Source organism: Monodelphis domestica, chromosome 3, assembly GCF_027887165.1.
Source record: "Monodelphis domestica isolate mMonDom1 chromosome 3, mMonDom1.pri, whole genome shotgun sequence".
Lineage (NCBI taxonomy): Eukaryota > Metazoa > Chordata > Mammalia > Didelphimorphia > Didelphidae > Monodelphis > Monodelphis domestica.
This window is the reverse complement of record NC_077229.1, coordinates 300,547,413-300,564,304: the sequence shown is the minus strand read 5'-3', so window position 1 is coordinate 300,564,304 and position 16,892 is coordinate 300,547,413. Positions and strand designations below refer to the sequence as shown.

Sequence of the window (16,892 nt, the reverse complement as noted above, 5' to 3'; positions counted from 1 at the left end):
ATCAAGTATTGGTCTGCCCAGGGCAGAGGACAATAGGACTACCATCTGCTATGAAATAGATACTATGCCTTTTAATGTAACCCCAAATAAAATTTATTTAACTTTCATGGTGCCCTGTTGATCCATATTGAGCTTGCAGTCCATTGAAATCAGGAAATTTTTTACAGATTAATATCTAGCTATTTATAGCTTCTGAATCTTATACTTATGAAGTGAATTTTTTTAAAATCTAAGGTTATTTCTTTTTATGGTGCCAATTTTAAATATTTATTCTCCAGGACAAGAATTGCATTTCCACTTGTTTTTATACAGTACTGATAAAGTGCAATGTTATTCACTTCTCCCTCTGCACACATTCAAGTATTCAGAATGCCCAGATTTACACAGTAGCCTAATGTTAACTTTAAACTGCTACTGCCTTGGCTACAAATTTGAGTCCTTCAATTTTTGGAAAGCTGTGTGGAATGCTTTTTCTTCTGGCACATTTAGTCGACCTCTTCAATGGTAGGTCCAGAAGAGGCACCTCCAGATGGGGCTGCTCCACCTCCTGGGAATCCACCAGGCATGCCACTCTGGTACAGTTTGGTGATGATGGGGTTTCAGACTTTTTCCAATTCTTTCTGCTGATGCTCAAATTCTTCCTTTTCAGCAGTCTGGTTCTTATCCAGCCAGTTGATTATTTCATTGCATTTGTCAAGGATCTTCTGTTTGTCTTCATCACCAATTTTGCTTTGCAGTTTCTCATCCTCAACAGTTGCCTTCATGTTGAAAGCATAAGACTCAAGAGAATTCTTGGAAGACACCTTATTTCTCTGTTTCTCATCTTCAGCCTTGTACTTTTCAGCCTCCTGGACCATGTGCTCAATGTCTTCTTTGCTCAGACGACCTTTGTCATTGGTGATGGTGATCTTGTTCTCCTTGCCTGTGCTCTTATCCACAGCAGACACGTTGAGGATGCCGTTAGCATCAATGTCAAATGTAACTTCAATCTGAGGGACACCCCTTGGGGCAGGAGGGATTCCTGTGAGCTCAAATTTGTCAAGTAAGTTGTTATCCTTTGTCATTGCTCTCTCACCTTCATAAACCTGAATAAGCACACCAGGCTGATTGTCAGAGTAGGTAGTAAAGGTCTGAGTCTGTTTTGTGGGAATGGTGGTATTGCATTTGATCAGAACTGTCATGACTCCACCAGCAGTTTCAATTCCAAGGGAAAGAGGAGTGACATCTAGCAGCAGCAAGTCCTGCACATTCTCAGATTTATCTCCAGACAAGATGGCAGCCTGGATAGCTGCACCATAGGCAACAGCCTCATCAGGATTGATACTCTTGTTGAGCTCCTTGCCATTGAAGAAGTCCTGCAGAAGCTTCTGGATTTTGGGGATTCGAGTGGAACCACCCACCAAGACGATGTTATGAATCTGTGATTTGTCTAGCTTGGCATCTCTGAGGGCCTTTTCCATGGGGTCCAGTGTGCCATGGAAGAGGTCAGCATTCAGCTCTTCAAAACGGGCCGGGGTAATAGAGGTATAGAAGTCAATACCTTCATAGAGGGAAAAGATCTCAATACTGGCCTATGTACTGGAAGAGAGGGTTCTCTTTGCATGTTCACAAGCAGTGCACAGACAGCGGACAGCCCTCTTGTTCTCACTGATGTCCTTCTTGTGCTTTCACTTGAACTCAGCAATGAAATGGTTGACCATGAGGTTGTCAAAGTCCTCACCACCCAAGTGGGTGTCCCCAGCTGTGGACTTGACTTCAAAGATACCATCTTCAATGGTAAGGATGGAGACATGAAAGGTACCACCTCCAAGGTCAAAGACCAACACATTTCTCTCGACACCAACTTTTTTGTCCAAGCCATAAGCAATAGCAGCAGCAGTTGGCTCATTGATGATTTGGAGCACATTGAGACCAGCAATGTTTCCTGCATCTTTGGTGGCCTGTCATTGGGAATCGTTGAAGTAGGCTGGTACTGTGACAACAGCATTTGTGACAGTCTTCCCAAGGTAAGCTTCAGCAATTTCTTTCATCTTGGTCAAGACCATAGATGATATTTCTTCTGGATAGAAACTTTTGGTCTCCCCTTTGTACTCCACTTGGACCTTAGGCCTGCCTGTGTCATTCACCACTTTAAAAGGCCAATGCTTCATGTCTGACTGTACAACTGCATCATCAAATCTGCGACCAATCAGACGTTTGGTATCAAAGACTGTGTTGGTGGGGTTCATTGCAACTTGATTCTTTGCAGCATCACTGATTAAACATTCTGTATCAGTGAAGGCGACGTAGCTGGTATTGGTCCTGTTTCCTTGGTCATTAGCAATGATCTCCACTTTCTCATGTTGGAAGACTCCTACACAGGAATAAGTGGTGCCAAGATCAATGCCAACTGCGGGTCCCTTCAACATGTTTGCTGGGGCATCAGAGGTCATAGATGGCCGCTGTGGAGAGAGAAGGGCTGCTGCTGCGCTGAGTAGACCCTAAGGTTATTTCTTTACATTTGTATCTATTATGTTTCTTCTTTTGATATTCAGATCATTGTGTTTGTCAAGCTGTTTTTGGAACCTGATGCAGTCATCTACATATTAGCTATTTCTCTTAGCATGAGCCATGTGAAATTTTAATGAGTTTCATGTATGCTTTTAACCAAAGCACTAGAAAAAAAATTAAACAGCCCAAGAACAAGGACAAATCTCTGAGCATTTCCCTCCAAGTTGATACCTAGTTGTTAATGACTATTTTTAGTTAGGGATGGCACTGGCAAAGTTGATCAGGGTCAAAATAAATTCCATAGTTTGGATAGTCCCTAATGAATTTTGAAATCTATTTTCCAAGTCTTTTATATTGTAACACAAAAATCCTAATTATTCACGTTGCTTCTTCAAATCCTTGTCTAAGCTCAGGTGCTACATTTTATAAGAAATTTCTTCTGAATTATCTAGTTGTTATTGTGCTGTACCTCCTCAAATGATCATGTATTAATTTATTTGTCTATATGTTTTAAAAATATTTGTCAAATTATAATACCCAGGTAACTCCCTCCTTCCCTTCCTTCCCCCATTAGAGGAGGCATCATTTGACAAAAAGATATCTTTATGTATAAAGCTTTGTCTTATTTATTTGTATTTATCAGTTCTTTCTCTGGTGGTGAACATACAGAAATCATTTTTCAAGCAATATATCTATTGCTGAATAAAATGTTCTTTGTTTCTTCTCATTTCACACCTCATAATTTCATGTATGTCTTTCCATGCTTTCCCAAAATAACCTGTTTAGCACTTCTTATATTATTCCATCAAAATCATATGCCACAACTTGGTTAGCCTTTCCCCAATTGATGGGCACCCCCCTCAATTTCTAGTTCTTTGACACTACAAAGGTAGTTGCTATAAATATTTTAGAAAATATAGGTTCTTTTCATTTTTACCTGTATAGGGCATTCAGGAGAACATATATATATATATATATATATATATATATACATATATATATATATATATATGCATATTTTTAAACCCTTTCCTTCTGTCTAATAGTCAATACTGTGTATTGGCTCCAAGGCAGAAGAGTGGTAAGGGCTAGGCAATGGGGGTTAAATGACTTGTCCAGGGTCACACAGCTGGGAAGTGTCTGAGGCCAGATTTGAACCTAGGATCTCCCATCTCTAGACCTGGCTCTCAATCCACTGAGCTACCCAGCTGCCCCCTAGAACATATATTTTTTGGGAGCAGGGACTATTTCATTTTTGTATTTGTATCTTTTCTACCTAATGTAATGTTTGACATATTTTATATAGTTAATAAATGCTTGTGGTTGTGCCTTCTGGGCTTTGATTGGTTGGCTATACACCACTGGTGTCCCAGGTATTTATGGTGCTGAAATAAAAAAAAAATAATTATCTCAAGAAAGGTCTCCCTAAAGTATCTTGCAGAGAAAAGATGTTCCATTAAAGGGGAAATGTTGTATTCAAATAAGTTATTTATTCTTTGAACCATAAATTCTTTGCCAATGCTTTGATCTGTGTCATCTCTTTGGGTTTGGTTATTTTGGCAGAAATTGTTCAGTATTCCCTATCTCCTTATTTCATTCCATACATTTTAAAAGCTTTAGATGCAAAACCTTTACCTCAGTAATTAAAATACAGTGTGAACTCTTATATTTGAATAAATTTGCTGTGTTAAATGCTTTTGGAATGTCCTTTCCCCACTCTCCTTAAAATGTAAACTTCTACTTACATTGACACCAAGTGCTCAGTTAATGCAGCCCCTGGGATTACCTTGCAGAACTTCATTTTTAATATGAGTGAACAGGATAATTTGGGAAATAGCAGAGCAAGACAAAAGAAAGACAAGTATTGCCCACAACTAATTGAAATTTTAGTCTGAATTGACAGGGGTGGGTTCTGTCTGCCACAATGGTCTAAGGACAACTCTATTGGATTGAAGGGAAAATCTATACTCAGCACTCAAACCTCTATTGTTTTCCCAGGCACTATAATATCATGTATTCTAACAAGTTATTAACATTTGAGGTGTTTTCATAATAGCAATAGCTGCTTTACCCACTTCCTGTTTGAATTGAGAATGGATAGTCTCTCTCTCTCTCTCCCTCTCTCTCTCTCTCTCTCTCTCTCTCTCTCTCTCTCTCTCTCTCTCTCTCTCTCTCTCTCTCTCTCTCTCTCTCTGTCCCCTTTCCCTCTTTCTTCTTTTAAAAGCTTATTTTTGGTCTTAGAAACTAAGACAAAGAGAAATGGGTAGGCAAATGGGGTTTGGATATACTAGAGCAGTGATGGTGAGTGTTTTAGGGACAGAGTACCAGACCCCACCCCTACCCCACTCCCCAGACTGATTGCCATTCCTGCTCACCCCAGAGATCAAGTGTCCCCTACTCACCCTGCCCTCCCTTTGCCCCTGACAGGGGAGGGAGGAAGCACTCCCACTGGACTGTGGGATAGAGGGGCCAGTGATGAGACGCGCATGTGGAGAGAGGGAGGAAAGTGGCCCAAACTTTCAGTTCCCCTACAGCTCTGTTCCTCTTCAGCTATGCCATGCTGTGAACTATGCTCCCTTCAAACCTAACTTTTCTCCAACCCCAGCACAGGAATCCCCTTCACCACAGACTCAACAGGCTGCTATCTGAGCTGCACCTTCAAGCAGCATGTGAGCCCCCATTACTCCTGCCCCCCACCTAGCATCTTATACCAGACAGGGAAGGGAGGAAATGCTCCCATTGGGCTGTTGGGCAGAAGGGGTGCCCACAGAGAGGGCTCTGTATGCTCTTTTTGGCATGTGTGCCATAGGTTTACCATCATGGTCCTAGAGAATGGATAGTCTCTTCAGATTTGTTTATAAAATGAAGCTGAGTTACACAAGGAAAATATCCAGAAGAGTCTTCCTGGCTTGGGGAAGGGATTTTGAAGGAGAAAGACAGCTTGCTTTTTCCAGTCAACAACTATGCTTTATTATTAGTTTCCTTAATATTTTTTATCTTTTGTTCTTCTGAATAAAATTTTAAGTTATTTTTTCTAGTTCTGTAAAATAGTTAGATAGGTATGGCACTTAATAAGTAAATTAATTTATGAAAGATTGTCATTTTTATTATATTAACTTGGCCTGTCCATGAGTAATTAATGTTTTTCCAGTTGTTTAGATCAAGTTTTATTTGTGTGAAAAGCATTTTGTAGTTGTGTTTATATAATCCCTGTGTTTGTCTTGGCAGATAGATTCCTAAATATTTTATTTCATAAAGTGATTTTAAATGGAGTTTCACTAACTCCTGCTGCTGATTTTCATTTAAAATATATTGAAATGCTGATGATTTATGTGCATTTCTTTTCCTCCACTTTTTGAAGGATAAAATTTTTTCTTTGCTGCTCTCTTCTTGGAGAGAAGTAGAGGGAGAGAGACAGAAACATACGCACAGAGGCAGAGACAGAGACAGAGAAAGAAAAGGGATGGAGGAACTGTGATTATAATTAATTTATGATTACTATATCAGAACTCTGTAATAGGTTGATGTTCTGTTTCCTGAACTCTTCATCTTTCTTTTAGTTCTTTCCACATAGTCTGCAGTACATATAGTGGAAGACAGGAAGATTGTTATTGGAATCTCACCTATAGTACTTTCAAACTGTAAAGCCATGGGCATATCAGTTAATTTTTCTTAGTTCCAGTTCCCTCAAGGAGAAAACGCAGTCATAAATCATAAACTTACCTAGATGTTGTGAGAATTAAATGAGCCAATATATGGGTGTGAGATTATTCCAGCTTCAGAGCCTTCCTATTGAATCAGATTAGGCTAATGTTTATCAATGGCATCTAGTGGCTGACCTCACATGAACATGTCCTTGTGATAAAGAATAATTGTTCCTGGAAGAAGGCCATTTAAAATGAATCCACATACACAGAAAGTAAATAGTTAAAAGTGAAAAAAAAAACCATCAACAAGGAACTTATCTTGAAAATGCAACTAAATTATGTTTTACATTATGCGGGTTTAAATGTTACTATCCACCATTTCTAAAGATGAATGAAGAATTTAGTGCCATACCCATGGAACTTCCAAAAATTTTTTTTACTGATTTAGAAAAAACCATAACAAAGTTCATTTGGAAGAACAAAAGATCAAGGATATCCAGGGAAATAATGAAAAAAAAATACAAAGGAAGGGGGCCTTGCAGTCCCAGATCTCAGACTATATTATAAAGCAGGGGTCATCAAAACAATTTGGTACTGGCTAAGAGACAGAAAGGAGGATCAGTGGAATAGACTGGGGGCAAGCGACCTCAGCAAGACAGTATATGACAAACCCAAAGATCCCAGCTTTTGGGACAAAAATCCACTATTTCATAAAAACGGCTGGGAAAATTGGAGGACAGTGTGGGAAAGATTAGGTTTAGATCAACACCTCACACCCTACACCAAGATAAATTCAAAATGGGTGAATGACTTGAACATAAAGAAGGAAACTATTAGAAAATTAGGCAAACACAGAATACATACATGTCAGACCTTTGGGAAGGGAAAGACTTCAAAACCAAGCAAGACTTAGAAAGAGTTACAAAATGCAAAATAAATAATCTGGAATACATCAAATTAAAAAGTTTTTGTACAAACAGAACCAATGTAACTAAAATCAGAAGGGAAGCAACAAATTGGGAAACAATCTTCATAAAAACCTCTGACAAAGGTTTAATTACTCAAATTTACAAAGAACTAAATCAATTGTACAAAAAATCAAGCCATTCTCCAATTGATAAATGGGCAAGGGACATGAACAGGCAGTTCTCAGCCAAAGAAATCAAAACTATTAATAAACACATGAAAAAGTGCTCTACATCTCTTATAATCAGAGAGATGCAAATCAAAACAACTTTGAGGCATCACCTCACACCTAGCAGATTGGCTAACATGACAGCTATGGAAAGTAATGAATGCTGGAGGGGATGTGGCAAAGTGGGGACACTAATTCATTGCTGGTGGAGTTGTGAATTGGTCCAGCCATTCTGGAGGGCAATTTGGAACTATGCCCAAAGGGTGATAAAAGACTGTCTGCCCTTTGATCCACCTATAGCACTGTTGGGTTTGTACCCCAAAGAGATAATAAGGAAAAAGACTTGTACAAGAATATTCATAGCTGCACTCTTTGTGGTGGCCAAAAATTGGAAAACGAGGGGATGCCTATCAATTGGGGAATGGCTGAACAAATTGTGGTATATGTTGGTGATGGAATACTATTGTGCTAAAAGGAATAATAAAGTAGAGGAATTCCATGGAGACTGGAACAACCTCCAGGAAGTGATGCAGAGTGAAAGGAGCAGAACAAGGAAAACATTGTACACAGAGACCGATACATTGTGGTACAATCAAAGGTGATGGACTTCTCCATTAGTGGCAATGCAATGTCCCTGAACAATCTGCAGGGATCTAAAAAATACTATCCACAAGCAGAGGACAAACTGTGGAAGTAAAAACACTGATGAAAAGCAACTGCTTGACTACAGGGGTCAAGGGGATATGACTGAGGAGAGACTCTAAATGAACACTCTAATGCAAATACCAACAACAGGGAAATGGGTTCGAGTCAAGAACACACGTGATAACCAGTGGAATCATGCATCGGCTATGGGAGAGGGAAAGGTGGTGGGAGAGGGGGGCGGGGAGGAAAAGAAAATGAACTTTGTTTCCAGTGAATAATGTTTGGAAATGACCAAATAAAATAATGTTTAAAATAAAAAAGAATAAAAACAAAAGCTTTTATTATAATAAAAAAAAGATGAATGAAGAATGAATCATATTTATTTTTGGCACAATTTTTCCAACCAAAGGGACTTTTGGAGAATGATTATTAAGAAATTAAGCGTTACAAAACTATAGGAATCGTCATTTCTTTTCCCAAGGGCATCTCTGAATCCTTTTGGGTTCAGATTATTCACTTCAGCAGTGCCTATCAACACTTGGGGAAAGATGAAAAAGAAAGACATGGACCATGGCCAGTAATGACTAAGGGCAGACTATAACATTAAGATGGGACAGATATTTGAATATGGACTAATTTTTAAGCAGTAAGTTCATTACTGAATATTTTCATGTTATGATGACTTTTGCTTAGTCACACAGTGTCACAGGGACCCTGCATGATGCAATAGACAGGAAGTTTGCTTTGGAGTCAGGAAGATTTGAGTTTGTCTTGTTGGGACCCCGGGAGGGTTAATGAGATCAGTTCCTTTAAAGTGAAGTTGTGCTATAGACGTAAAGCCCTATTGGAATAATTATTCTTTCTTGCCAAATTGAATTTGTGTTAAACCAGGGATCGATGAACACAGTTTGATGTTCTATGTTTCTATTTGTTCTGCAGTATAAGAAAAGTGTGGATAGAGAGAAAATTAATGCTGATTCATTCTACCCAAAGGCTTCTCTATTACAAGTTTGAAGAAATAATATAACATCTGAAATTTTGAACAGTTCTCAGAGATTCTCACTAGCCATTTACATTTCCGACCCATGCTCCCTTCAAATGAGTGTCTATAACCTCGAATCTGAGAAAGTATGGTATAGTGGGAAGAGAAGCAGATTTGTTGTCAGAGGATCTGCGCCCTGCTTCTGCCATCAATATCTGTGTAAGCTTGGGCCAATTGCTTAGTTTCTCTGACCATTAGCTTCTTCATCTATTAAACATGGAATTTGATTAGTTGTCTTCTAATATATCTTGCAGCTCTAAAACTGTTGACACTGGACTCTTAGAAACATTGTAGAATATGGCTGTATCTGGCTCATAAATGATGAGGTTAAAAGAAGAGTTGGGACACCAAGATGATACCTACATGTTTGGAATTCGTTAGTGTAAGTAGTATTGTGCAAAGAACCTTGGAGTTAGCAGGCCTGGGTTGAAATTCTGCCTCTAACACTTCTGAGCTGCATGCCTTTAGGAAAATCCATTATTTTCCACATTTAAAAAAGGATGCAATTGCATAAGATCATCTCTAAGTTACTTTCCAGCTATGAATTCTGAGGTCCTATAATTTTCTAGCTTCTAAGAAAAGCACTCAGAAAAGACTTTCCAGTGTCCTGCATTACTGGAAGAATAAACATCTCCATGGGATAAGGGCTCTGTCCCTCCATCATCTCCCTTTCCCTGCAGTGCTGAGGTAAGCTTGGGTACTGTCTCCCACAGTATGACAAGCCCCTTCCAACTGCAGTCAAGTTGTCACAGAAGTCTCAGTTTATTGTTTTTACTCTAAACATATTAACTTTTACTGCCAGTTGCAAACATCTCAGCCACACTTTGATGTGTGAATATGAATTTTGTTATATTATGGGTGGTGATTCATGAGGGTAGTGGGCAGAGAAAAGGAAATAGTACCACTACTAGATACCAAACAAGGCCTGATGCTCACATTCATACAACTAAGCCCAACCTCTTCTCTTATTCCCTCATTCAACTTTCATCACTAAAGTCAAGGACTGAAATGGCTCTACTATTTTTCCTTAAATAACCCAAAGACTGCCATAACAGCACTGAGCCCCTAGTATGAAGATCTGTGTTTAAAGCTGGCTTCAGACATTTACTGGCGAGGGACCCTAGGCAGGTCATTTAACCTCCCTTTGCCTCAGTTTCCTCAACTATAAAATGGGGATAGTAACAACCTCTACCCATTAGGGTATTTTTGGATAGGGATATATATATATATATTTGTGAGTATTAAATGAGATACCTGTAAGGCACTTAAAATACTACCTAGAACATAGCAAGTACTTAATAAGTGCTTGTGTTCTTTCTTCCTATGGGAATTTAAATATCACTTCTAGACTATTTTTTGTGACGATTTTAACCTGATTCAATCTGTATAAAACATTATGTCTGGAAAGTATAGAATGTAATTTGTTGCAGGGCTTGACACCTTTATAGGAATGACCTTGCTTGCCTACCCATAGTTGCTTGTACTTATGGAAGTTGTACAGGATAACTTAGATTGAGGGGCAGGGATGTGTAAGATATAGGAGACTTAGGGAAGTTAGGTTGGAAGAGAGTGAGTGACACAAGCTTGGACTCATAGTATGAAGTAACTACATGTCATCATTAGTATATAGTGTCAGGGTGGTATAGAAAATACAAGGCAGGACTTAGAGTTAGGAAGTTCCAAGTTCAAATCCTGCCTCAGCTACTCATTAGCTGTGTGATCCTTAACTTCTCTCAGCCTCTGTTTTCACATAGATAAGATGAGAAATTGGACTCATTGACTTCTTAGGAACCTTTTAAGTCTAAATTAAAGCTGCTCTCTCTCTTACATTCTGTCCTATCCTGATCTGCTCCAACCATAGCTATTTCCACAGAGTAGGTTGTATATTACGTGAAATGTCCCAAGAAGAATTTATTGCTAAGGTAGGAATCCTTACTATAAAAATAATGCCCCAAAGAAATTGAGCATTGCAGAATCCTAGCTCTGAGTAATTAAATTGTTGTCTCCAATCAAGTTTAATTTAGTGTTTGGGCAATAATCTGACTTGCAGAGCAAATTCTAAATTTGTTGAAGTGCACGGTAATTTGTAAGTGTCTTCTTAAATAGTTGACCACCAAAAACATCTTTAATTAGATTTATCTGTATTACAGGCAAGGTGCAAAGAGGCAAATGATACATTTGAGAGGTGGGAGGAAAAAGGCAATGTCCTTGCTTTGTGACTGTCACTTAAGGGTTAGAAGTTATTTTTCTTTCCATAAGAAGAATAAAAATAGTCCTCTTCCTAGCACAGCAGGTATGATCTTAAGGTGAAGGAACCATTCCCCATGGACAAAATGTTCACTTGTTGTCCTCGGCAAAATTAACTCTTCCAGAACTAGAAGTTGAAATATCAGGAAATCCTTTTCCATGCCTTTAAAGAGCAACCGATCAGGTTATCGAAGCAAGTAGTTAAATGAAAGATTAATTTATTTTCTGTAGGGCATCTGCTTATCTAAAGGACAAGCAGGGGTTCTATAAGACTTCTTTTGGCTGATGCAGTATGTCATTATAGATCCTCATTTACTGAATGAGCCAGCACAGATCACAAACTGTCTCACTTCCTCAGCTGCCCTGTTTCTAAGAATTAGATGATAATTGAATACCCTAAAATTATTGCAAGATAGAGATCATAAACATGTAGGGGCTGTGGGTGTGGGAAGTCCTCTAAGCATGCTGAACTCATCTAGATTTTATAACTTTGGAGAGATGTCTGGGCCTCAGTAAGATGAAGAGACCTGTCCACACTCACACAGCAAGTGGAGTATCTTAAACAGGTTTTAAATGGCGGGGATTCTAGCAAGATTTGACTGATCCTTTTTCACTTCAAGTCAAATGCTTTAGCCACTTTACCATACTACTTTTTGTAAAATACTTATAATACACTTTATGAAGTATAAAGGTAAGAAGCCTTCTCAGTTACAGATACATTATTTAAAGCTTTGGACTTAAAAAAAAAAGAACCCCAAAGGATGACCTTGGAGTTTGGAGATCTGATTTGGAGATTCAATTAGGAACTTATTAGTTGTGTGATCTGGGTAAGCCATTAACCTCACTGATCTTCAGTAGTGATAATCCTTGTCTGTCTCCCTGAAAAAATTGTTATGAGAAGAGCTCTTCAAAATTGTAAAGCAATGTACAACTAAGCAATTTCTTCTTGATGTTCCACTCTAGGCTCCTGTTCTAAATCATTCAAATCATCTGTTTTCAAAGTCAAATAAATTGAAGTGTGTATTTTAGTCCAATAAGAAATCAAAGGTAAGACTGAAAAATGAAACAATAGTTTCCATTTTTCTAGATTTGATTGTGGACATTAGGAAGGATGGTATGAATGATTAAGTGTGTTAGCAAAGACTTAGTAGGACTGTGGAAAAGAACTCTGACTTTAGATTTTGAGGACCAAAGATTCATAGAATCCTAGATTTTGAACAGAAAGGAACCCTAGAAGAGATCTAGACCAACTCTCATACTATATAGATCAGGAAAGAGGCCCAGAAAAGTTAAGTAACTTGACTAAGATCATGTAGTTAATAAGCATGAGATGAATTATTTGAATTAAGGTCTCCTGATTCCTAAGTCAAGGCTCATATAGCACAATTAAGGGGAACCCCTCAAGACTGCTATGCTACATGAAGAGCCTTAGACTCATTTCCACTCTAGTTATTCAAAGACTTAAAATAAAAAAAAAAGTCCGATCTTTAACAAAGTAAGAGGGAAAGCTGTTTTATTATTTCTATTTGTTGTTGCTGTTTTTTTTTTTGTTAGGACAGATACATCTATTTCAAACTTATAGAGATGGGGAAAGATGCTATTTGTGTGCCAGTGAGAAGACTTAAAAGACTAACTTGGAGAATATGTTGGGCATTAGTAAGTGGGAAATTGGGTTGGACATATAGGTTACATCCATATTATGGGTATCTTTGAAAGAAGAAGAGTATTTTATGATATAATAGGAAAGAGAGAGCCATGGAAAGTGGTAAAGGACTAATGAAAGCAATAGTTTTGATGAAACAGAATTTTAGGGTCTCCTATGGCTCTCTGTCATAGGCTTGTACCTTACTTGATTCTCCACCACCCCAAACTTAAACTTTGCTGTTTGCTTCACATTCCATTACCATTAGAAATCCATGAGAAAGCCCTCTTCTCTTCTAAGTTGAGCCACCAGGTGGCATTCACTGAAGCATCTTGTGCTCATTTTGGAGGTTTGTATATACCTATCTGCAAGCTCTGTCATCCTCTGGGGCAACTGACTCATAGTCAAGGGATGCATGAATTTGTATAGCTACCTAATCACAATCAGCTGTGATCCTTACTCTCTTGGTGAAACAACTCTTCTCTCTTTTGAATAGTCTATATTATATTATATGATAATATTATATATTAAAGGTTAGGGCTGGTTATGTGACCTTGGCATAATGCAATTTCTTTTTTATAGAAGCAAACATATAGACTTAAATGCTGAATATAGCTAGTTTTTACTCAGGCTAGAACTGGCAAGCAAATAAATAGTACAAAAAAACTAGTACACAGTCCATATTAAAAAAAATCTACCCAAATGACTGTGAATCTATCACTCCTACATCTCTGTGCCCTGCCACTATTCCCCTTGGAGATATAGGATTAATCTGAAACAAGGAACTGCAGGAAGTTTGAGTCTTCCTTTGAGCAGGTAAAATATAACCAGTTCAATTGGATCAGTTAGTATATGTTAGTGTTAAAGAGATGCTGGATCAGAATAATAATCAGATGGCTTAGGATGTTGGTGCATCCTGGGTATGCAACTCAGCCCCAGCTATCTTGTCATTGTCAGTTAAAATGGGAGTTCTTACCATTGAGAAGAGACACAGCTCTGAAGTAAAGCCTCAAAATTGAGGATTTATTTCTTTTCATTTCCTTTGCACCTCTTTGAATATATCTCTTACCTCTTTTTGGCTCAACTAACTCATGGAGCAGATTCATTGACTTCATTCTCAGCAAGGAGAAATTTGGTTTTGCCCTTGTCATAGCATCTCTCCCACAGTGATCTTGAATGGAACATCCTTCTGCCAAAGTTATGGCATACCTGTCATAATGTACTTCTTGTCATAGCCCCCAGACAAATCTCTTCTGCCAAGAATATCAGGGTATCTGGGTAAACAGCGGGAAGATGTTACATTGCATGATATCTTAAGGTTCATATACTTATTTTGTTTATCCTTATAACTTTCCTCTGAAGACCATCTTATGCCCCTTTTTCCTCTCCTTGATCAAGCCCAAGTCATGGGTACATTCATTTGCATAGTTATACTTGATAAAGATAGTGAGATATTTGGGGGATATGCATTTTCTATACTGTCAATTAGTACTCATTTACTCATGTTTCCAAAATGAATTACTAGTGCTTTAAAAGATTAAAAATTGTTTTTGGTGGTTGTTTTTTTCCGACACCTCCTTTTGATCTGGTATTTCCCTGCCTCCCTCAAAATATTGAAATAATACATCAGAAATAAATATTGAAATTAAGTAGAAAAATACTTTGTGATGGTGTTCATGAGACAATTTCAGACAGTTTCTTTCATACCTTGACCTATTACTCAATTTATCAATTGTAATTATAAGATTGTAAGAATATAAAATTTAGGTTTTATGCTACTATGAGAATTCTAAAGTAATATTATGGTCTCTGATTTAAAGATATTATAACAAGTAAAAAATGACATTAGTAGCTTTGTTCTCAAAGAGGTAGAAAGAGTAAAAATGGAAAAAGGTAGCAAAAGAGACAAGTTTTTAACAAGCCCTTCTCCAATAAAGTGAGGCTCAGTCTCACAGGGTCTTCCTCACATCTGGTATTGTCTTCAGTTAGAGTTCCACCAATGCAGCTTCCTCCAAAGCCAAGGCAGGAATCTCTAGAACTAATCTTTTCAGAAGCCAGGAAAGGAAGGCCAGCTACTCACCCACCCAAGGTGAACTCCAAAAGAGAAGGCTGAAGCCCTAGGTGAAGTCCTCCAACACTGAAGTCCAAAGAAGAAGATCCAGGAGCAGTCCTTCAAGAAGCAGTCTAAGAGCCAAGGTCCCAAATTGAAGCCAAAGTTCCTTGGACAGGAAGTTCAGGACTTTTTATAGTCCCATTCCCATGTCACTTCCTATCCCTTCCTCCACTTTACAGGAATCAATTGCAGTCTTTTAATTTGCTGACCACTGCCCAGAGGTAGGAGCAGTGGCCTCTGGAGTTGTCACCCACTTTAGCAAATGACTTGGAAACTCTCTTACTTAGTGTTAAGTAGGGGTGTTTAAGTTTTTTGATTGATTAATTTAAAAGTTGTCAATTGATAGGCAAAGAATGTTTGATTGATTCACTCTTCATAGTATAAAACTTGGATCTTCCCATTCAGCTTTATAAAGGCATGAAACTTGAATGTTTCATTCCAAGAGGGATTATTTTGTGAAGATATTCCTTTATCGACTTGAAAGGATTAAAAGGTCTACTAATTTGGATGAAAGTAAGTGATACCACACTGAACTGATTAAGAGTAAACACAAACTAGCCAGTTCTGCAGTCAATGGAGAAGGGAATTCTGACCATTGAGAAGAAAGAGCTTTGGAGAAAGGAATCAGTACCAGGGACTCATTTTCTACCATTTCCCTCGTATCCTTGTACCATACAGCATGTAGGGAGGTTATTTCCTTTTCTCTTTTCCCTCTCACCCTAGAAAGAATGTCTTGCAGCCCAAGCCCATAGCCATAGGGAATTCCCTACCTATCCTGGACCAGGTTTAGAGAGTATATCTGAGGAAAGGAGCAGCACCAGAGACACCATTGGACCTACTCGGTAGAGATATTGAATCCAGGGGTAGCTGTGTTATGATTCCATGAGAGGACAAAAAACAATGGCCTTTCCTGATAAAGGTATAAATTGCCTTTATCACACATGTATCTTATATGTGTGCTTCTGTATTAGTGTATTTTTTATGTCCCATTGCCTCTGTGTATAGTGAGGGAGAGAGTGGTTCAAGCTTATGTGAGGAAAGTATTGGCAGTATTCTCTTGCTTTTGATTTGAGCTAATTTCATAAATTGATTGACTATTAATGGTGAATTACTGAATCCTGCTTATAAAGTAAAGTTTTAGGAGGCTGGTCCCACAAAGTGCCCTAACCTTTCAAAAGCTGACCCTCATGGGAACTCAAATCTAAGAATAAGAAGGTTTTTTTTTGTGTATCATTTACTAAGTGACTTAAAGAGAATTCTTTTTCTTTTCTTTTCTTTTCTTTTTTTCTTTCTTTTTTTTTGCAATTTCCTTTACCATTCATTTCATTTTTTACCTTTTTTGAGAATTCTTGTTGGGTTTGGGTCCAATTAATATTTTTCTTTGAGGCTTTGGTATAACTATTTTCACATTTGTGTTTTCTTCTGAGTTTGTGTCTTGGTCTTCCTTTTCACTCAATTAGAAACTTCTTTTTTGTTGTTTGCTTATTTTATAGTTTATATCTTGACTTTGAACTTTATGTTAATGTTCGTCCCTATTCATCCAGGAGTTGTGAGGCACTGTCCCAAGCTTGAGGCTTTCTCATGCTATGTTTCTAGAGCTAGTTCTGGGGGTCTGTAAGTTTACGGTGCTTTCAAGGTGGTGAGAAATAGGAAGAATTGTGGTCACTGCTCTCCTTGTGTGTGCTCTGATCTTTACCTAGGAATGGAACCTAATCCCCTGCAACCATAAGTACTAGTGCTTCTTTCCACCTTAGAAATGTATTCAGGGCCCCTTCTCCCTTGTATCTGCCCACACAAATATTCTTCTCTGCTCAGAAACCCTGACCCAGAATAACTTATGGGTAATAAAGCTCCCAATCAGAGCCACTTGCACCCAGTGCTAGAAAAGGGTCTTTTTAATGACCATTTATCTGTCTTGTAATCTCTTTATG

The 16,892-nt window shown here is 38.2% G+C and overlaps 1 pseudogene; it reads right to left on the bottom strand.

Annotated features, from left to right (window-relative positions):
• Positions 1-444: 444 nt before the first annotated feature.
• LOC100030260 (heat shock cognate 71 kDa protein-like) lies at positions 445-2,423 on the bottom strand (annotated as a pseudogene).
• Between the last annotated feature and the right edge of the window lie 14,469 nt (positions 2,424-16,892).